The following is a 23420-nucleotide window of genomic DNA, read 5'->3' as shown; positions in this document are numbered from 1 at the left end:
TCAGTTATATAATGTCTAATCACTGGAGTGTACACCTGAAATTAATATAATAACTATAATATAATTAATATGTCAACTATAATTGAAAATTTAAAAATGATAAAATAAATAAGTTGAAGGACATTTTGCAAGAGTATTCACATATGCAATTTTTTCCAAGCTTACTTAAAATTTTTCCAAGAACTGAATCAAGATTCATATTTAAATTTTGATCAACTAAAAATTCATGTGTTCACACTACTGACATTTCAAGTGCTCTACAGCTATATGTAGCTAATGAAAAACATATTGAACAGCTCAGATCTATACATTGTTCTACACTAAGCTTATAAATTATTAGTACTTTGTTTTATGTGAACTATATGGTCACTGCCATTGTTTATCATTCTATTGACTGATTCACAGAACTAAAAATTTTAAAGAATTAGCCATATAGATGTTATATCAGCTGCAAATACCTTTGTACTGGTATTCTTCATTTTTCTGGAATATATGGAATGTGTGTGCATGTGTGTTTCTGTATTGTGTGTGTTGCCATACAGTCATTTTTTTTTTTTTTTTTTAACGTGGTCACATATGTCATGGGTTTATTTGTTAGTTTTCTTTATAGGTTATTGATTTGGCATTATACTGGGAAAGACTTCCCCCACTCAAGATAATTAGAAGCATTTCTTCCTCCATTTTTACTTTTATTTGTTTTGATAATTAATCACCAATACTTTATTTTCATATAAAATATAGGAAACCATTTTATTTTAATGGCAACTAGTTTCCCTAAACACTACTTATTACATAATCCATCTTTTACCTATTGATTTCACTTGTACCCTTCAATATAAACTAAAATTCTGTAGGTGAGAATACTTTTCAGTGTAGAGTTCTATTCATAAACCTGGCATTGTCTCAAAGAATGAGTGTGCTCAACCAAGAAGGGGGAGGTGAAGATGGAGCAGAGAAATAGCAGAGACACAGAGTAAGGGCTTTTAAAAAAATGCAGGGAACTATGGTTAGTTCTATGTTGCTAAAATGAAATTTTAGAACAAGAATTAGAGAAAAATAAATCTGTACAGATGGCTGGCAGTTGACTGTGGGCAGCATTACATGTTGCATTAAGTAAACTATACTTTATTATGGAAGGGATCAATTGAATGATTTTCAGCAGAGCAACATAGTCTGATTTAGAAAGATTGTTTTAGTGACAGAGTGGGATTGGATTTGAAAAATCAGTCCTGCAGATAGGTAGCCAATTTGAGAGTCTAACACAGCAGTTCAAGTGAGAGATGACAGAGTGAAATAAGGTGGAGAAGAAAGGGTAGGCTAGGGAGATGCTGCGGAGGGAAACTCTGTGTCACTTGGTGGTTGATAAAAAGGCAAATTAGTTAAAGAGAAAAATAGTGAATTTATTTTGGACTTGTTGGGTTTAAGATACCTACTGAATGTTCCAACAGGTAATCAGATACATGAAACTGAAGCTTAAAGTTGAGCTCTGTAGTAGAGATGCTGGTTGGGATTCAGCATATGAACGTTAATTGATACCATGAGGAGACATGAGATCAACCATGGAGGCAGAACTCACAAAGGAGTGAGCTGAGGGCAGAATCCTAAGGGGCACAACATGGAAGAGAAGGGATCATCACAGAAACAGAAGATCACAAACATACAACAGTGCTATGCAATGAGAAAATAGAAAAAATTGAAAATGTAGAAAGGGATGAGAAAAATCATTGTAGCAGAGCATTCCAGTAACTAAGAATCTAAAATGCCTCCTGCATTTGATAATCAGTGTCTTTAATGAGACCCTCTTACAACATGTTCAGAGGTAAGATTAACAGTTTCCAGTCATGCGAGGACAGGAGACAGAAAATAAATATAATGGGTATAGAGAATGTACAAGGGTTGAGCAGGAAGTCAATAGAGGTGCAGAGATTGAAAAAATAAGACAAACAATCATGGGACAGGAGAAGTAGCACCTCATTCTCTGAAACCAAAGAAGAACCTCACTTCTGAACTGTAGTGCATATGAAAATAGATGCACATATTGGGCAGGAATTTCAGGAAGATTACTCTTAGTGACGATATTTTTGATGTAATGAAAGACCAGGTCCTCTGCTGACAGGGAAAGTATAGAAGTTGAGTAAAGGGTTTGTGGAAATTGAAAATATTTTGATAACACAGTTGAGGAGGATGGTCAGAAAAAGTAAAAATAAGAGTGAGTGATACCAAGGGTCCAGCTGATGCTTTAACATAAGGGTGGTTCATTTATTTAAAAAAATATTGAGAAACTAAGTACGCAGAAAGTAATAACATTAAGAGAGTAAAAATAAGTCAAGACTCTCATGTTGTTTATGGTCAAGTTGAAAAGGACTTGCTTGCACCCATAGAGGACGAACTTGGAAGGTAATAGAAATCTTCATTGGGCTGAGAAATCTGACCTCATCTGACCTTGGACACTGCAATGTAGATAAATTCCAATAGACAGAAAAGCAGGAGAATGTGTGGTAGAGAGCACATGAGGAGCAAAGCTGCAGAGGTTGATATATGTATAAAGACAGGGGCAGCAGGGAAAGAGCTCGTTTAGGGACCGAGAGGAGAGAGAGCCAGGAAAGAGAGGCGCAGACATCAGAAAGGCTTATAGAAACAAGGCAGGCTGTTTTGTTGTGTTGTGTTGTGTTGTGTTTTGTGTGTGTGAGCACACATGAGCGTGTGCATGTGTGTATAAATATATATATATCCATACAATGTCATATATATTATATATAAAATATGAATACATGTTATATACATGCAGTGTCATACTTAACATCATTGGACCCCCAAGACAAGATGTAACTGCCTCTAATCTGAAATTCACATCGTGAGTAACATGTTATCTTTTTCACATTCTTAGTGAATGGGCAGGGGTGCTCCACATTCTATTTATAAATGAGCTGAATGATAAACCAGGCTCTGATACATATAGTCAGGAAAGATAATCAGCTCCAGGGTACTTCATGCCATAAGGGTATTTTACTGAGTTAGGGCCTCACATTTCAACTTTAGAAACCAACTTTTTCCAACGATTCCTAAGAAAGAGTGTCTTTGGATCAGCCCTGAAAAATGAAGGCAATTGAGAGGATTACATGAGATTTCGACTTGGAACACATCACTTAGGTTTGCATTTTTGCCTCAGTGATGTTGTGTTCATGGTATCAGCACTTTGCTTTGCTTCTATCCCCTTAGTCACCCCTGGGATAAACATGAAAACTGAAATTATCCCTGTCTCTGAAGGTGAGTGCTTCTTTCCAAGTCAGAGTATTTGCCAAAGTCTTTGACTTCAGTAGTCCTGCAAAACGGAGGCTGTGTGTCTCAATGAGGGAGAGTTGAGCTTGTTCAGCAGATCCTCCTCCTGAGGATGCTTATTCCTAGTTCTTGTGTAACTTTTTTTTAAGCTATCCTAAGAACCTCTCACGAACTCTAAATTTGTCAAGGTTGACTTTTTGCTGAAATAAGTAGTACGTTAATAAGAAGTAAATAAGACAGTGTCCTGATTAGTGTTCTCCCAGAATTAAGCACAGATTCAAAACCTCAAGTGTAAGTATTTAAGTATTTTATTTGGACATGCTGGTATGATAGTGGAGAACTGAAGCAGGGAAAGGAGCACAATAAAGGGAAGAAAAGCAATAAAGGTAAATGTTCAAGCCAGCCTGCACCATAGAAGACTGGAGAAGCCAACAAGGTAACTCTAGGACAGGGGTGGGGAACCTTTTTTTCTGCCAAGGGCCATCTGGATATTTATAATATCATTCTCAGGGCATACAAAATTATCAACTTAAAAATTAGCTATGAAAAAGCTCCTACTTTATTGAATTTCAAGTCCTGCCTGCTGTTGCCTTGGTAGGGCCAGACCAAATGACTTTGAGGGGGGCTGGACTTTCCCCACTGCTGCTCTAGGAGTTAGTGTAGCACACGTACCTCAGAATTACTCCAACCAAAGGGAGCACAGCTGGGCTTCCCAGGATGAGGGAAAGCGGTCAAGTACAGCCAGGGGTGAGCAGTTAGAAGTTGATCGGTGTACACTGAGGAGATAGGGTTATGGGATCCAGGTGGAGAACTGATAGCATCTAACCTCCAATGACTGAATGCTAGGCATTATATGTGCCATAAAGTATCAGAAATAGAATTATCAAATTTTTTCCCAGGGAAAAACTTGCTAGAATACACGGTGTTTTGTTTTCCCAACATTCCTTCCCTTTTGTAAGCTGAGCCTGTGCAGTCAGTTTAGGCGAACCAGTTTTATGACAGCACAAGGAATCACACGGTGCAGATTACATGTTGTAGTCAGTAAAAATCTGTTTAATTCAACAACTTCATTTTCATGTTGAGATCTCCCCTCTTTTTGATGTACAGCGCCATTGTCAATACCTACCTCACGTGGAACAACCTGGCTGTCAGCACAGATACAGAAGAACCTGAAAACATAATTGCTGGCTGGGGAATTTCCACCAAAGAAGAAAAATCTTGACAATCACACAAAAAAAGATACGAAACACACAAAAGGTAAGACGTAAATAGATGCAAACAAATCAATTAATCAGAATATATTTATTGAATGTCGTTCCTGTACCAAACCACATATTAAATGCTATGTGACTGAGCCAAAGCCTTCGCCTCCCTGAAATTTGCAATATGCTTGGAGGAAACCACGACAGTGCAACAATGAGTGAATTCTACAGGACAGCACACACTCAGTTCATACACTGGGGAGCACATATTTCAGTGATTCTGGAAGAGGGAGCCATGAAACCGGAAGCTAGAAAATGCTTCCTGGAGGAAGAACTGAGAGAACTTTCCAGATCAGTGTCATCGGAACGGAGGACTACATTGTGAAGAACGAGTAACTATGTGGACCTACTCTGTTTTTGTTTTTCCCCCTTGAATTGAACAATGATTTTCTGAATTAATTGAGCCAATGCTCTTTTGGTGACAAAGATGTGTGTTCAGGCATTAGTTACAATGTCTCATCATTATAGATAAAATAAAGAAAAAAAAAAATAGGTTGGTGCAAACACCAAAAATAAAGTTCTCTGTCTAAAGGTAATAATTGAACCTCAATATGCATTTTGCAAATATGATGTCCAATGCGTCTCCAAAAAAACCAGTCCTGAGGTTTCTCTTAGTGGAACCCAAGGACTGTCTTTTGTTCCCATGACAAAAGAGACAGACCTAAAAAACAAACAAAGGAAGTCTATGCTATAGGTCTGAATGCACAGTGCGTACTGACTCGGAATTATTGAACACCTGCTATGAACATGGCACTGCTGTAACACTCTGCGTGTCCAGACAGTCGTCTAAGGAAGTAAAATATAGAGAAACAGGCAAGAATAAAATCTAGCCAGTGACCAAATAAAACTCTTCAGCCATGGGAAAGCTACTGGAATTATTAATAAGGAGAAAAGCTTAGGAACATTTAGAAATGCATTATTTATTAAGAAACTGTCAGTGGGACTCATAAAAGGCAGGCTGTGAGTGAAAAATATGCTTGTTTGGGTTGAGTATATTACTACAGACAGGCTGGAGATAAGCTGGAAACAAAGGGGAACATTAATCTGACGCTCAGGAAAGCATTTGTTATGGCAGCAACTATTGCAGTGGTTTTAAGCAAATGAACCACGGTATGTGGTGAAAGTCAGCAGGAGTAATTAAAGAACAAAGGTTGTTCATTGTCTCAGCAATGGAGTTGAATTTAGTCACCACATCCTGGGCCCAGTTAGAGGACAGTCCGCACAGCAGACTGCCTGGCCTGCCTCCTGGGAAATGAAAACATGAACAAGAGACAACCAGATACAACAGAATGAAGGGGGAGAACCCTTGACCAAGCAATTCAATGATAGGACTTATTTGTTAACAAGCATGAGCAGTGCCAACGGGTGACAGCCCTTCCTCATGCCCACAGATGACTAGATCGTCAACCTGCTTGCCAGAACTCATCAGAACAGGGGGACTTTTCTCTCCCAAGCCTATAGGATTTGCTTATCCAACCCATAAGCAGAAGAGTACATTTAATGCCACATGCAACGATGCAACAAGCTCAGACCGCGGGATAAGCAGATCTGGGTTCGAATTTGAGTTCTGCCACTTACTAGCTCCTTAACTTGGACTGATGTTCTTAGAGCCTCTGTGTATAAAGGAACAGTAACATCAACCTTACCTAGTTGCATGAAGATTAAAAATTTAAGAGAGATAATGAACATAAAATATCCAACACTGGTGCTGGCACTGAGCAGGGTCCTGGTGAAGATGAGCTGCTCTTTTCTGGGCTTAGAATACAACGCATTCTTTAAACACCAGGAGAATAATCTATATGATCCAAAGTGCGATATTATCTATTTACTTAAATTTGGGATTCTATTACTGATGTATTCTGAAATATTTGTTTAATATGTACACCTGCATTTATAGTTGGTATATGAAGTCCTTGGTTTTTATATCTTCATTGTGGATTCTACTGTTTATCCTTAGAAAATAGTCTTTTATTCATTTTCCTTGAATTCTAGAATATTCTTCAAGTTAATATTGTCAACTTCGTCTTCTTAAATATTTTCCATTTCTTTTCTTTTTTAATTATCACCCAAGGATATGTTTTTTTATTGATTTTTAGAGAGGGAGAAGGGAGGGAGAGAGACAGAGACATTGTTGTGAGAGAGAAACATCAATCCATTGCCTCCTGTATGAGCCCCAAACTTTGATCGAACCCAAAAACTTTGGGCGTATAGCACGACACTCCAACCAACTGAGCAACCCAGGCAAAGTTCATTTCTATTTGTAACTATTGTATGTCACTTTATTCTTAATAGATGGCTTTATAAGCAGAATAAAGTTTTAAAAACAACTCCTGAAAGTCTTCATGCTTTCATGCTTTAATCTGCTTAAATTAACTGACAACTGATATATCTACAGTTCAATCACCTATTAGGATTTTTTCTTTAAAATATGAACTTTAAAACGTTTCTACTCTTTGCTTAATGTTATTTCTTTTGTACTATATGAACAATCCCTTTGTTTTCTTCACGAGGAATTAAAAGGTACAAAATAAGTTTTAATTCTACTAAAATTGACCTCTAAGTTTTTCAAAACACTCTTATATCGATGTATTTTCTAATTAGTAAAATAAAAACTGCAGTGGTATCTTCAGACACCTTTACTCACCTAATAAGAGTATGTGAATGTTTTACTATGCCTCCTACTAATGCCTTGTCTTAGTCTTTATATCCTCTTACATCTATTTAGATATGGAATTTAAAGTTATAAACTTGATGGAGAAGAGACATCCCCTCAACTTCAGCTTCATCTATCCAGCTGGTTACTCAAAACCTCAAATGCATACCTGTGAAACATCTCAAACTTAACATGCTCAAAATTCATCTTCTGATCTTTCCCTAAAAAATCTGCTCCACCCAGATTCTTCTCTCTCACAGTTGATTCTGCCCTAGTTACTCATGCCATAAACCTTGGAGTCAATATTGACTCCTCAATTCATTCACCAAATTGTATTGGTTGTCATTTAAATTTTTCTTTAATATCCTGTCTCTTTTCACCTCCACCTCAAGAAATCTTCTCCATCATCACTTCTTGTCCACCTGCACTGTCACAATCATCTCCTAACTAGCCTCCTACCTTGTCTCCTATAGCCTATTGCCTATACCATAACCCAAATGAAACTGGTCATAGATTATCTTTTGTGATTTTTTTATATATGCATTTCCCTCATCTGCATGCTTGAGGTAATGGTGCCATTCTAGAAAGGAAGCCAAGGTCCTACATCTTTTCTTGGAAGAGTGTCAGCTAGGAGATTCTTCTCATTCCCCATAGCATACTAAGAAATCTGCTAAAGATATTTTTCTATTGAGTTAAGCAATGAGATTTTGGGGTGATAGGATTGATGCTACAGAGTAGCCTCAATTAATCTAGACATGGCACCCAACTGGACGTGCCATTGAAACAAAATTCTAAAGCATCTGGCAACTGTTTAATGGTTAGGCATCAATTGGTGAAGAAAGAGATCCAGTGGACTGACTGGCTGGAGATTCTTGTTATACAGTGGCAAAATATTTGCTAAAACCACCACCTCCTATAACTGAGGAGGAAGATCATGTGCTTAGTGAGCTTATACTTCCAAGGGAAAAGGTTGGAAAACAACATTTGTAGCTACATGTTCACCAATGCCATTCAACCTTGCTGAATACATAGGAACAGTGCATTTCCGAACTTCCCCTGAATGAAGACTACATGACTAAGTACTTGACAATGGAATGTGACAGAATGGATAATAGACACATTTAGGCCTGGCCATAAACTGGCCTGTAAGATTTTCAATGTGTTCTCATATATCCATCCATGTGGTAGACAGTAGAAGGATCAGGGCCACACATGAGATAAATATGGGAGGGACATATTTTTGAACCTTGTCTTACTGAGAAATTATTTTTTTCTTCTTCTAATGAACAATCCTTAGTCCTCAATATTTTGGTTTAAAAATTTATGCTCATCATGTAAAGTTTCATCTTCTTCTCACTTTTGGTATTGCTAAGCAAAATGCTGGTGTCAGCATAATGTTTGGTCACTTGACAATAAATTGTTCTGTTTGTATTGATACTTGATGAGATTTTTCTCATGTTCTTTATTAACCATTGGTCTATTTAATCTATCTCCTTGGGACACACTGGGTCTTTCAATCCAAATATTGATGCCTCTCTTTAACTCTGGAAATGTTTTCCTTTACCTCATAGATTATTGCTTCTCTTGCAACTTTTCTTGTTTCATTTTTGAGAATAGCCATAAATCTCAATTTAAATTATCATCACTTTTTTACATCTCACTATTTCATGTAGTGGTTCCAGTCCTTTACATTTAGCTGTGTCTAATTTTACACCCTACCTAGCTAGTTCAACTTTCTGCACTCCAAATTCTAGCCACTTGTATTTCCAAGTATGACCCTTACAATTTTAAATGGCATAATCATTTTTCTCAGCCAGTTATATTTTCCTTATAAATTTTTTATTTTCATACCTCTTCCTATTACCTTCCATTCTAGTTCTTTCTTTCCTTGTGAATTTGTTTTTCTCTTAGACATGGACCATTAAAACTTGCATTCCTTTGAGTATAGTAAGTAGTATTCTAAATTTTTTAGCAGAACATTTCCAGATGTGTGTTCCTTCTCACAAATTTTTATTATGCTATTTATTTCCTTTCCCATATTCTACAGTATATTTTATATTATTGTGTCACTGACTCATGAATGAAGCAAATCTACTCACTCTAGGAACTTGTCAACATAAAGAGTGCATACAGATGTTCCTTCCCTACCGTCACCATTTACTTGAGTGATGGAAGAATCTACTTCACAGATGCATAGCTAGAGGGCTGCTAGAATTGGTAAACTTCTCCCTAAATTCCATTGTCTAGTACCCATTTATCTAGTGAGCTTTGCCAGTGTGAGGTAACATTTTTTTCTCTTTCCACTGCTTACCTGATTCTCCAAATGGTTAAAACATATTTTTTAAAAACTGTAATTCTAAGTATAGCATTTTACTAGGGCTCATGTTGTATCACATATGTTCATTTGTTAATTATTTATTCATTGATTTGCTTAATATTTGAGTGAGACTCTATGAAAATATGTTCTCTACCTTCAAGATGTGAGGTCAGGTAGATGAAATTACAATCTCACATCAATCAAGGGAAATACCTCTAGAGGAAAAGCTCTACTACCTGTCTCAGCCCTACAATCCTGTATTTTCTGCCCTTATGTTATTTGATAACTGCAGAAACTGAATAGAAGGGGGAAAAGAAAAAAAAAGAAAGATGATCCAATAAAAAAACAGAAGATAGAACAAAACAGCTCCGTTTTCCTCAGGTTAAATATCCCTGGTGTGTGTTATGGGCAGCTACTTGGGTAGGCCAAAGTGTCTTTCCCTCTTTCACGTGAATGGAGTTGTTTTGATTCTTGAGCTGAAATATGAGCAGGAAGTCAGTGATTCTCCCCCAGAGAGCTCCATTTGCTTTGCAGTCAACAGGTTGCAGGCAATAAATTGAACACTTGGCCTTTGTCTTTTGTGATAGTAAACTTGTTCTCTATTTCTCTATTTAATGTTGATGCTATGAAGTTCCTGTTTCCATTACCTTCCTTTTGACACATTATATTGCCACTCTGATCTATTTCAGTGATTCCACTAGCTTTAGCCAGAAGTGTATGCAGAACCTTCAAAGACATAGCTCTCCAGCACTCACTCCATTCCTGATCACTAACCCCCCATATACAACTCCATGTTAGATACTCCCATCCCCACATGTACAACTCCATGTTAGACACTCCCATCCCCACATATATAACTCCATGTTAGGCACTCCCATCCCCACATGTACAACTCCATGTTAGACATTCCCATCATGACAGTCTGAGACTCAATAGAACTCCACATGCCAACATCAAAGACCATCTTCTTTGAATCCCTCCCAAAATCACTACTCTTATAATTTCCCTCTTATATGATGAGATCCTAATCCTCTCCATCAGCCAGACTTGAAATCCTAGAAGCACCTTCCAGTCCTTCCTCTTCCTTAGTACATTTCCAATAAAGTCTTCTTTCTAAAATATCACATCACTTCCTCCAAAATTTTTCTGCTTAGCTTAATCTATAGCAATCATTATCTTCATTATATTCATCATTATCATATAACATGGATGGAAGCTTCTATATACTAGAAAATATACTAAGAACTTTATTTTTAATCTTCATGACAATTCTATGTAATAGTTATTATTCTTATACCAAATTTATCAATGAGGAAAACTATAGCTTAGAAAAGTTAAAAAAAATAAATTAATAAAATAAAATAAATTCCCAAGGTAATATAACTAGTAAGTGTTAGGAAATTTTCCTCTTTGGAAGGAAGTTGAATATATAAAAAAAAATAAACTTTGAAGTCAGGTGAATTTGTCCATACCTTGATTCCTTTATTTAGTTTCTCTGTGCTTTGGTCTCTGAGTGTTGGTCTCCATGTCTCTCTCTCTCTGAGCTGTGGTCTCCACATCTATAAAATGAGGACAACAATGAAGTTATAAAGAGAATTAAGAAAAGATAAAGTGCCTGAAATAATGAAAGTCATTTTTTTTATGTTAATTCTCTTTCTCTAGTGGAAAAAAAAAAGAGGCCTATTGAGCCTCTTTTGGTCTACTGTCTTGAGATATGAAAGTTTCTGTAATCTTTAAATCTTATCTAAGAAGCCAATATACATGAATACAGCTTTTGGAGCCCTGTTTTAATATTCAACGTTAAATTTTGGCATTTAAAAATGATAAATTAATGGCTGATCAATTTCAAATAAATTACCATCATTAGAGGTGACGCTAATCAATGGAGGACATGGCAGGTCTGGTTGGGGAAAGGCTCATTTGACATTAAAGAAGATGGGATAATAATGGCTTGGAATTTGTGATTTTTACTCATTTGTCATGTTATTACCACAGCAAACTTAATAGCTCTAATTAAGCCTTTTGATGCTATAACTTCTACCAAGCTGATGAGGGTAATCATGTTATTGTGAAGATTATGTTAATAATAGGACTCTGAGAGATAAAATATTGATAATAATAATTTAATGTGTCAATATTTTCCATGAATCAGCAGAGAAGCACAATATTAGACATGGACTGTTTTAGAGGAGAGCTTAAGCATACGGACTGCAGAAGGAGGCTTTGAACATAAGGTTACCATCTGGCAGCAGGGGAAAGAAACTGGGGTGGAGGTGGGAAGGTCTAGAGACAGGCATTCTTGTAATGGTTAGGATTAAGGAATGAGCCCATACGATGGATGTCACACTATGGTACCTCAGGAACATGCAGATAAATTTTCTGAGACCCAGACAAAGTATTTGCACAATGGGATGATGACACCAGAAAATGTAGTGTAGAACTGAGGGACTTATGCTCTAAGTAATCCAAAAACAGGATTAAGGACATAAGCAAAGATTCTAGGTAACCAAGGATAGGGCTGAGTCAAAGAATTTGACTGAAATGTTCATCAACAGGAGAGGAATGGAGGAAGGGAGGGAGGAAGGGAGGGAGAGAGAGGGATGGACAGAGATAGAATTTAAATTTAACAACCAGACATTAGTCTGCATCAATCCAGGAAGAAATATTAAGTTTAGTAATAGTCTATATCTGAGAATGAAATAAGTCTCCCAGCAGCTAGGAATTCTCTCCTTGGCCTCGTCTTCGCAATATATTTATCAATGATTATCAGAAGACATACTAGTAGGTTTTAAGAACACCAAGCTAACCCGATAATGTCAGCCTGATTCTTGACTACTCTCTCTGGTTCAGAGTTTAGATGTTTTTATAATGTTCCATTTGGGACCTTAAGGTTTTTCAGATAAAGTGATTACAAAGTTTATATGTTTAATTAATTTGTAGCTAACTAATTATAATTCTATTATTGCCAGTGAGGAGAAATAACTAACATCAATAGAGAGAAATTTTTCTTTTTGAACATTAGATAAGAAAGGAACCAAAGAAGTTATTGATTCTAATTCCATCATTTCAAAGTTAAAGAAACTCAAATCCTTAAGTTATATGACATGTCTATAGTGGTAGCAATAGCCAGTGGAAGAGCCAGGTGTAAAATGCCTATCTGCCAACTCCCAGTCCATTGTTTTTTCCTAATAATAGTATCCTAGTGTTACACTGTATAATTCCTAAAACACATTTCACATGTTACTTCATATCATTCTAAAAATGTCCCTGAAAATTAGCTCATGAGAAAACTGGGACATAAGCTCAAAAATCTTAAATGTTTCCCAAGTCACTTGGCTCTTCAATTTTACCTTTAGCCCTTAACTGTCACTAGATACTGAGACTCATGTATCTACCTGCCCTCGTGACAAATCTAACTGAATGTCTAATTTGCATTTCACACTTATCATGACAAAATAGGAATCCTGATTTCTTCATCCATTCTATGCTCTTATCTGCCAGTCCCCTACACTTTCCCACTTTATTAGATGGCACCACTATACATCCAACTGCTCAGACCAAAAATCAAAGCACTGTTCTCATCCTCCCTTTCTCTTCTCGTGCATACCACAATCGTTCATCACATTCTATTGACTGCCTTCAATATATATCCCACATCTGTCTGCTTTCCAACTCCACGACTACCATGTTGGTTCAAGCCATTATCATCTCTTGCCTATATTATCATTATAGAGTTCTGTTTGGCCTCACGACTTCTGGTACAGCCCATCTGCAATTCATTCTCTATGAATGGCACATAAATAATTGTAAAATGTAAATCATATTTTGATAAATCTTTGCTGAAAATTGTTTAGGGAACTTACACCACCCTTAAAACACAAACCTATGTGACGTAATCTCTTTCTTGTTCTCCAAATTGATCTCACATGATTTCTTATACACTACCCTTTCCTTTCTTGAACAAGTTCAACTCAGTTGCCTCCTTGGATCCTTTTTCCTCTTGGAAGGCTCTTCCCCTATTCTTTGATGATTCAACCTCAAGTAGCTACCTAGTGACCATCTATCACAAAAACCATCAAGAGTGACAAAATTCAGGAATACGAAGCAGAAAAACTTAAGTGAAAAGATACTTTGAAGTTCAGCTGATCAAAAACTCTTCTGAATGGCTACCCTTATCAAGACAGTATGCTAGACCTTGAAGATACCAATCTTGTATATTAGACATTAGGCAATCCTGATTTAGAGATACAGAGAAACAGTATATACAGGAAAATATTTTTAAAACTCTGGCTACTAAATTTCAATTAAGATGTACACACATGTGTGAAAGATATCAGAAAAGACACATCTCTAGGCAAAGTGTTGATTTCATGCCAAGCTCCAAGGTAAGCAAGTTGACGTGTTATATGTACAACTCATTGAACATTTACACTAGCCCTGTGAGCTAGGAAACATTGCAGAGGGGGGAAATGAGATATAGAAGAGGTTAAGTAACTTGCCCAAAGTCACTCAGATAGTAAATGGTGGAGCCAGCATTTCAACCTAGGAAGCCTGACTTTTAAGTCTGTGGACTTCACCCATCAGTACTCTATGCTGCCAAGACTGGAACCAACAGGCAAATTCAAGGTAGGTTTCTTTTTTAAGACACATAAGAGGAAGTTCAAAAGACAGTGGTCTTCAAAATTGTAATCCATTGATTCAATAAGGCTGCGGGTGCTATTTCTTTTTCTACATTGCTGTCCACGCTGCTGGTTTTATCTAAAGCTGGTTGTGGTCATATTTGTAGGACAGGAGGCAACAGGGTCACATGCTTTTCTCATTCATGCCTGGTAAGATAAAGAGACTGGTTTCCATTCACCTTTTTTTAAATGCCTTTCTTGAGATCTAATTGACATAGAACATTGTATATGCATAATTTGATACACATAGGTAATGCAAAATGACTTAAAACACATAAATAACACAAAACGATTACCACAATAAGGTTAGTTAATACATCCATCACTTCACATAGTTACAATCTTTCCTATGTGGTAAGAACATTTAGATCTACTCTTGTAGTAACTTTCAAGTACATAATAGTGTTAACTACAGACACCATGATGTATATTACACTCCCAGAATTTATTCATCCTATACCTGGAAGTCTGACCAACACCTCCCCAATTCCTCCATTCCTCATCCCACAGCAACCACTATTGTTTCTTTGAGGTTCTTTTTGCAGATCCCAGATATAAGTGAGATCATACATACATTATTTGTCTTTCTCTGTTTGACTTATTTCACTTAATGTAATACCCTCAAGGTCCATTGATACTACTGCAAATATCAGGATTTCCTTCTTTTTATGGCTAAATACTTTTCCATTTTTATATACATATGCCACATTTTCTTTACCCATTCACCCATTAATGGACACTTGGCTTGTTTTCATTTCTTGACTTTTCAATGAACATGGGGGTGCTGAAATCAACTGAGGATTATGATTTCGTTTCTTTCAGATACATAACCAGAAGTGGGATTGCAGGATCATGCAGTAATTCTATTTTTAATTTTTTTTAAAGAAATTACACACCATTTTCGCACCAACAGTGAACTAGAATTCCCTTTTCTTCACATCCTTGCCAACACTTGTTATCTCTTCTTTTTTATAGTAGCCATTCTAACAAATGTGAGGTAATATATTTCATTGTGGTTTTGATTTGCATGAGTGTTGAGCATCTTTGCATGTACCTGTTGACCATTTGGATGTCTCATTGCAAAAATGTCTATACAGTTCTTCTGCCCAATTTTTAACCTGACCGGTTTTTCTTTTTGCTATATGTTGTATGAGTTCCTTATATATTTTGCATATTAACCCCTTATCTGATATGTGGATTGAAAAATTTCTCTCTCATTCCATGGGCTGCCACTTCACTCTGCTGTTCTTTTGCTGTTAGCAGCTTTTTAATTTAATGTTATCTCATTTGTTTATTTTTGCTTCTGTAGCTTGTGCTTTTGGTGTCATATCCAAAAAAAATAAATCATCCCCAAGATCAGTATCAAAAACTTTTTTCCCTGTTTTCTTCTGGGAATGTTATGGTTTTCAGTCATATTTTTAGGTCTTTAATTCAAGTTAATTTTTGTGAGCAATGTAAGATAGGGGTCCTGTTTCATTCTTTTTCATTTGAATATTGTTGTCCTAAAACCACTTATGGAAAAGACTATTTGCTCCCCACTGAGTATTCTTGGCTTCTTTGTCAAGTATTAGGTTTACCATATATGCATGGGATTATTTCTTAGCTTTCTAGTCTAATTCCATTGGTCTATGTGTTTGGTTTTTTGCCAGTATAATACTGTCTTGATTACTATAGCTTTGTAGTATTGGTAGAATTCACCTGTAAAACCATATAATCCTGGACTTTTCATTAATGTTTTTGTTTACTGCTTCAATGTTCTTAGTATTTATTTCCAGTTAATATTTTCTATTTCTTTATGATTCAGTTTTACATGTTTCTAGGAATTTATCCATTTTTCTAAGTTATCCATTTGTTGGTGTACAATTGTTCATAGCAATTTCTTATGATCCTTAATATCAGTTATATTGTCTCTTCTTTCATTTATAATTTTATTTCTTTTTTTCTTGGTAACTCTAGCTAAAGGTTGTCAATTTTGTTTATCTTTTCAAAAAAACCAAAAACCTTAGTTTTACTGCTTTATTTCTATTGTTTTTCTACTCTCTGTTCCATTGATTTTTGCTGTAAACTTTATTTCCTTCCTTCTGCTAGCATTGGGCTTAATTTGTCCACTGGCTTTCTTTTAAGACAGAAGTAACTTTCTCAGAAATCCTGTTATAAGACTTTCATAACTTCTAGGCCATAGAGACTGACAATATTTGCACTTATTTGTTCCTGTGTCTGTCTCCCAAAATGGATGAAGAGAACATCTTAAAGGCAGAACTTACACTGTACACATGGCCGAAATACAAATATGCATAGCATATATTTAGGTTATGAAGTGCTAAATATCCATGTACCCACCATCAAGGAAATCTTGAAGTCTGCACCTTCATTTCTAAATCTGCTGTTCTTTCTACCTGCCCCAATGGCCTCAAAAATGAAGTCCTGGTCCTGAATTTTTACCATTCCCATGCTTATCTTCATAGTTTTAGAATAAATTACTATAATTCAAAACATATTGTTATAGTTTTTTAAGCTTCAAATAATGGGAATCATAACAGTTCTATTCTTATGGATTTGCTTTTTCTTATCCTCAACATTGTCAAGTGTGTGAAGTTTACATATGTTAACGAGTGTAGCTGTAGCTCATTCCTTCTCACAGCTATATCATCCATTCTATTATTTATCAATTTTATAATTTTTAATTGGGCTGTTTTTAGTTTTGTGGTTATATAAAAACTATTGCTAAACCTTCCTGCATGTCTCCTGGCGCACATGTCCAAGATTTCTTCAGAGTATATATATCTAAGGGTGGTATTGCTGAGTGTGGGATTTGGATGTGTTCAAATTCATCAAGTAGTGACAGATTGCTTTATAGAGTGGTGGTACAAATACACCCTTCTAACCCCCACAGGCAATCTATAAGATTTCCCACTGTCTTGCATCCTCCCAACTCTTGGCATGGTCAGACATTTGACTTTTGCTAAAATGATGAATGTGAAATGAAAGCTTTTATGGCTTTAGTTGGAATTCTGATGAACAGTGAACTTAAGGATCATTTTGTATTTACTGACCATTTATGCTTCTTTTTCCATGTCTTTTTTTGTATCTTTGTCTCATTTATTTAAGTACTTGATTCATATAAATTTTTATATATTCTAGATATCTTTTATATGTGGTATATAGCTTTGTAAAATGTGTAGCTTGTATTTTTACTTTAAAATGCATATCTTGATTGCATTAAACATTAAAATATATTTAATTAACTTTATCAAAAATTTCCTGTATAGTTTATGCTTTTAAAAAATTATCTTAAGGCAATCAATTTTTATTTTAATAGTTTCAAAGGTTTGCATTTTACATTTAAGTCCTCAGTCTATTTGTATTGGATTATTGTATACAGTGCAAGGTATGCACCAAATTTGTATTTTTCCTAACGGAAAGTCAATTGCCCATTTATTAAACAGGCCATCCTTTTCAACTGATCTATTTTTCCACTCTGTCACATAGCAAGATTCTAGATAAGCCAGAGTCTATTTCTGAGTTGTTTTATTTTTCACTCGGTTATTTCTCAAGCCCTGGGTGAATTGTCCCTTTCCTAATTATCTAACAGACTGGAGAGGAAGTAGAGCATTATGCTTAGAAGAGTAAACTCTGGAGCCAGATTTTCCTGGTTCAGTTCTATCACTGTTAGTTGAGTTTCCCAGAACACGTTGCCTCACTTCACTATTCTCTATTTGTATCAATATCTGATGTGCACAAATGCTTAATATATGTTAACATTGCTTAAAAATTAATTTTCACTACATTTCTTTTAGGCTTCCAAGAAATCTAGGGGGCAAAGGTTAAAATATGTTATTAGATAGGCAAATAAAATCCACTTTCTTTGTGTCATCTTCCCATTTTCAAAATGTAATTAATATCATTATCTCTTCAGGTCATACCTGCTGTCCTCAAACCTGCTGTCATTTCTCCATGAAGAATTGGCCTTGACAAGAATTCTGGCCCTTTGCCCTGGCCTGCTGCCAGCCGTCTGCTTATTTCCTGGGACCTGCAGTGTGATGTATTGTTTCCAGCCCGAAGCATTGTTTAATGTTCATAAGCCGAACACTAATTGAGGTTTCCAGGAGCTTATTCCTCCAAGCCAAGTTTGTGCCAATGCTGGGTCCAATCTGTCCAAGGTCCCATGGGAAACCATCCATCCAAATGCAAGGATGCACAGGTTTGGTCGTCTGGCTGAAAGCCAGAGGTCCCCCATGGTCCACTTGGTCTTAAAGCCTTTGGCCTTGAAAATCCACATTGTAGGAGCATGTCTGTTAATGGAGAGATCTGGCATCTCTGAAAGCACTCCAAAATGGTTATTTTGTCTGAGTAAAGAATAGGTACAAACATTTAGAAAAAGTGACTATATTTCCCATGTGTTCTGCCTCATGCAGCACATTGCAAAACAAATACTTGTTGGATGAATGAACCATTATAACATTATTATTACTGCTACATTTTATCTTTGTAAATTCCATTCTCCAAAAGGGTTTTGCATGCACCCAATTTTATTATTATAACCTTGGAAGATAACACTCACCATTTATTCTTCATATCAACCTCACTTTCACCATTTGAAAATAGAAAAAATGACAAACGTGAATATGATCAAAGTTAAGGAACTACGTGTCTCATCTAATTTTTTGATTTAGAAATTATTGAGTGCTTATCTATCAGGAATTGCTAGCTACTAGAAAAGCAAAGATGAGTAAAATAAAGTTCTGGACCCCTGCCAGCCTCACCCACTCACCTTCAGCTTCACGTTATAGAAAGTGAAATAAATGTGAAAGTACTTAATTATAAAATAAACTTACAAATGCTATCACAGAGATTTTTACAAAGTACTAGTAGGACCAACATTAGAGATATCTAAATTTTACTTAGACGGTGAAGGTCTTAAAGAATCAACAGAAGGTTCCATGATAAAGAATAAAGTAAGGTCATTACAGGCAAAGAAAAGCATCAAGGAGAAAGGTGGTTTTATCTTTAGGAATGGAATTGAAAACAAAAGGTTAGAGAAAAAAATAAATTGAGTAACTAATCCAAATACCAGCAGTAGTGGTGTAACTATCATATAAAATAAGACATGTAAAAATATTCAGTAAATTTTATATTATGATGCAAAAATTGGACATTGCATTTTATTTTATGTAGTGGATACTATTTTTTTTTTCTCTTGACAGTATCTTATTGGTCTAAAGATAATTCCTTCCCCTTCCCAGTGACTGATCCAAAATAATCCAAATGCAACCCAATTCATACCAATACCAAGAGGAGAAATATTTGTGGGAAAATAATATTCCTAACTTATAAAACAAATCCCCATTTTCCTCTAGATGCCATCACATGGGAATATAAAGTAATAATTTCATGTCTCCCATATAACCAAGATATTATCACAACCAGTATAAATCTGTGTATTGATGAGTAGCCCTCTACAAACAACTGATCTTTGTGGGTGTCACCCAATAAATCTATTACTCAGTAGCAAAGCAGGCACAGATACTATTGTAATCTGTAAAATATGATTGGGAAATTGTCCTGGCCAAAAAAAAATCTATCCCATTCATCTATAAATAATGCTGGATCAAGTTTAAAATACATATTCTAGGAAGGATACCATATCCAGTGACCACAATTTACATCTGAATTAGTTAATAAAATTTCTCCTGTTTTAAGAGGGTCAGGGACCTCATTTGATGAGAGAGGAGGGGGAGTTTATGTATTGCTTCAAGAGGAAAAAGAGCAATAAAGTGTCTTCAAGTCAATTCTACATAGCAGGGAATCCCCAAAAGGGGTCAGTGTATCAAGTATGCAGGCCACACGACCCTTTCCACCATTAGCGATGTGGAGTTAGGCAAATGGAAAATCGACTTGAGTGATGTTAGCAGTAGCTCTCCTGCCCTGTGTGAAAATTAGCAGGCTGGGAGTCCAATAAAATAAAGATTCTCCAAGTTTATCTTACTTTACAATACACTTCTGTAAGAGTTTATTGGCAAACAAAGCAGACTATGTTTGGTGAAAACCATTAGATTCAAGTTAACTTTCACCAAGAAGCTTTAGGTCTCCGCTCTGCACAACCTAATTCACCCAGGGAAAATGACTTGAAAATTATCTGTATTATCCACATATACATGTATGTAAGAGGTATGGGGAGAGTTAAGTGATGGAACAAGAGAACAAAAAAAATCATGCCAGGAGTTTATATAATTAACCTAAATTTACTGTTGTCTCCAAAGATTCTCTGGTGATACACAGAAGTTATTTAAGATTTGAACTAATCTTAATGTGTTTTTTCATACTAACCTTTTAGAAAAGTAAAATTACCAAGGGCTTTGCACAGGGCAATTTTTTGTGCAAGCACACTGGTTTGGAAGCCACTGTTATGGTTGGGACAAGAGAAAATTAGGAACACTTCTAAGGAAATTGCAAAAAACACACACCAAAAAACAGATTTTAAAACACAGTGTTTAGACAAAGCTCAAGCAAAACAGAATTGGAAACAACCTATTAAATTGAGATTTTAAAGTGCAGAAGAATGAGCACCTTGTTATGGAGCTGGAATTATCTAGGTCATTGCTTCAAACATCTTTTTCATAGAGTTGCCGTAAGTTTGAGTATATTTACACTCAAATTAAAGTTTGCATTCTTTTGATGGGGACATTGTTGACTCATCACAAGTGGACTTGTAATGGAAAAAATTAATCATAACCTGAGTGGCTTTTTAAAAATTTTCATCCCACTTCGGCTACAATCAAACTGTGTGAATTTGGGAAAGTCTCTGGAGCTTAGTCTTTCTTAAAGGGGGACCAGACTAACCTAGTATCTAAAATCGATTTCCTCTACAAAATTATCTGTATAGATTGCTACATGAATAGCATGGTTATTTCCATCCCACAAAGAAATAATTTCTTCCTATGTTCAGAGTAAGTCAGTCCCAAGCACCTCTTGGAGTACCTGCATGCCAAAGTGATTTCTTAAAAATATCAGTGATATTTTAAGAATACCCCACGACTCTGCTCTCTGCCCGCATGAAAGGATTTCTCATCTTTCTTGCTCCTTGCACTGAACTCTTTCACTCCTAGTGAATCAGAAAGAGGGAGCTGAGATTTCTGGACTTAACAAACCCATTCCCAAAAGAATTGCTCTGCCTTTCTCTGAGATTGCTGCCTGAGGAGCTGGGCAGGGGAGCTGTCAGCTTAGAGGACCAGCCAATACTGCCTGTGACCAGGATGGAGGGAGGATCAATGGCTCATGGATCTTCCCGGCTGCAGACACGTTGCCTCTCAACACCCTGGAGATTTTCCTGTAGGGGAAGTGGCATGTAACAAATCCACTGGCTCCCCCCGGAGGCCTTGGCGCCAGCACTACACAAAACAAAGCCGAGGAGGCCACCCTCAGTTGTCTTATTATGTGACCCAGCTGCCCTCCAGGCATACAGAACCCTTGAGGCGACACTCTGACACGCACCATGGACACACAAAGCCCTCTTTAAGTCTCCTGCCTATTCTGGAGAGGCTCAGATTCTTGGGCTCCCATAGGCCTTCAAGCATTTCCTTCCAAGCCTGTTTCCTCTGTTCCCTGCGGTGCTGACGCAGGTGTGAACCACTATCTCAGTCCTTGTGACACTGACACACACACACACACAACCAAAAAATAAATAAAAATAAAAAACCCAAGAACGTTCCTAATGAAAATATTTCAGAATGTGATGATTATTGTTGGGTAAGTACTAGGTGGGGGCTGTGACCACTGCAGCTGCTTGATCACCTTGAGAGTTTCATGATTGACTGTGTGCCTGGGAGCACCCCTCCGCCACAGTTCTGGCTCAGTAGACTGGGGTAAGGCTCAGGAATGCAGTGTCCACAATCAGATGGGCCACACACGGAAACTGCCTTAGGGTCTCACGTTCTCCCTCAGAGGCTCATTGGTGAATTTCACTAAGGAGAGTCCCTTTAAGAGGAATTCCAGTTCCAGATGGGAAGAAAATAAAAATTTCTCTCCTTTTAAATTTTAATTTGGCGAGTGGCAAAAATGCATATTGGTAATTAAGGCCCTACGGGACTGGATACAGTTAAACTACCCAAATAACACTACTGAGAATAACATTTTTTAACAGATTCAGAAACTTGCTTGAAAGAGAATTTTGTGGATATTGTCTTCATTTCTTTGGAGTTACAATGTTAGTTTCCCGGTGACTCTGAAATATGTGTGTGTGTGTGTGTGTGTGTTGTGATACTTTAGACCATTCTTTCATTCATGCAAGTCAGAGGCCCTGCTATTGTCTGACTCTTCCTTCTCTACCATTCTGCCCAATTTTACTTAGTAAATATTTTTCTGAGTTTTTTTTCCTTATTTTCAGCACCAGTCTCAAAAACCAAGCTGCCAACAATCTCTTGTTTTCATATTGGAAGACTTACTTAACATTCAGTCTCTCTCCCCTCTAATCCAACCTAAATAATCTTCTAAAAAAGACCAAAATTTACCCTAGCAGATTTGGCTCAGTGGTTAGAAGGGTCCCTGGTTCAGTTCTGACCAAAGGCAAGTACCTGGGTTGTAGGCTCAATTCCTGGCCCTGGTCGGGGCATGTGGGGGAGGCAACCAACCAATGATGTGTCTTTCACATTGATGTTTCTCTCTTTCTCCCTTATACTCTCTCTGAAAAGCAATGGACAAAATATTCTGAGGTGAGGATTAAAATAAAATTAAAATTAAAAGACCAAATTTTAATTCACCTCCCTTCAACACCCCTTCCCCATCAGCCTTAATATACTCCATGGATCTCTTTTGTCATTGCCCTTAGGATGAAAAATTCAGTAGAAACAAAGGTTAAAGTCCAGTAGATTGAGAAAGAACCTTGTCTGTGTAATTTTGTTCCCCACTGTTATAGTGAGAGGAGTCCCTGTTTGTCCCTGTGGGTGGGTGAGGAAGAAGTTGACCCATAAGAGATACATGACTCATAACTGTTTTGCCTTTTCAGATGGGACATCAGTGCTATTACAGGACACAGGAGTCGAAGGAGCACCTTGCATTAGAAGTCTTTTAATAGAGGAGGCAGAACGCTATAGGAAGAATAGAGGTGGAAAGTGATCAGAGGCCAGGGAAAGACAAAAGAAAGGGTTTGGGGTCCAGATGATTGAACACCTAAGTCCTATCTTGACACCTGTTCCAGCTATGACTTGAATAGAATTGATGGTGACATTATGTGA

General features: G+C 36.7%; 1 long non-coding RNA gene across 1 annotated transcript in view; it reads right to left on the bottom strand.

Moving 5' to 3' along the window:
- Positions 1–10987: 10987 nt before the first annotated feature.
- Positions 10988–23420, bottom strand: part of LOC148092771 (uncharacterized) — a 278629-nt gene continuing 266196 nt past the window's right edge. The window contains exon 3 of the long non-coding RNA XR_015714775.1: positions 10988–11070. This is a non-coding gene — a long non-coding RNA (uncharacterized LOC148092771). The remainder of the gene's footprint in view (positions 11071–23420) is intronic.

Source organism: Miniopterus natalensis, chromosome 7, assembly GCF_054644295.1.
Source record: "Miniopterus natalensis isolate mMinNat1 chromosome 7, mMinNat1.hap1, whole genome shotgun sequence".
Lineage (NCBI taxonomy): Eukaryota > Metazoa > Chordata > Mammalia > Chiroptera > Miniopteridae > Miniopterus > Miniopterus natalensis.
Note: the sequence above shows the minus strand (reverse complement) of the source record. Positions and strands in the feature narration are given on the sequence as shown.